Below are 575 nucleotides of genomic sequence, written 5' to 3'. Positions count from 1 at the left end.
AGGTCAAGGGTCACAGCACCAGTACTGTTGTGTGGATGGGAGAGGGGGCTCTCCCTGGCGTGTGTGAAGGCGAGGGCTGGGTAAATGTGGTTAGGTGAAGCTCCGTGGGCTGGGCCTGCCATGATGGACCAGCCGCCACAGAGACCACTAAATATGAGACTTGTGGAGTGCTGGCTGCATGTCTCCTCACACACACACACACACACACACACACACACACACACACACACACACACACACACACACACACACACACACACACACACACACACACACACACACACACACACACAAGTAATATGCTGGCTGCCATTACTCTGGCAGACACAGCTGGGTTAGTTTGCTCTAAGAGTTGCTCATTCTCTTATGACTCACTCACAATATGTTCTCACACACACATTCACACTTAATCATACACACCCCTAACATCTAATCACTCATACACGCACTGACACTCAATGTTACACATTAACTCATTTCTTCACTTCACCCCTGTTCCCATTTATTATTTATACTCATCTCGCTCTCTCCACACACATCCTCTCTCTCTCTCTCTTCTCTCTCTCTCTCATATT

This window comes from Brachyhypopomus gauderio, chromosome 3 (genome assembly GCF_052324685.1).
Source record: "Brachyhypopomus gauderio isolate BG-103 chromosome 3, BGAUD_0.2, whole genome shotgun sequence".
NCBI classification, from domain to species: Eukaryota; Metazoa; Chordata; class Actinopteri; order Gymnotiformes; family Hypopomidae; genus Brachyhypopomus; species Brachyhypopomus gauderio.
This window is presented reverse-complemented; position numbering follows the sequence as displayed.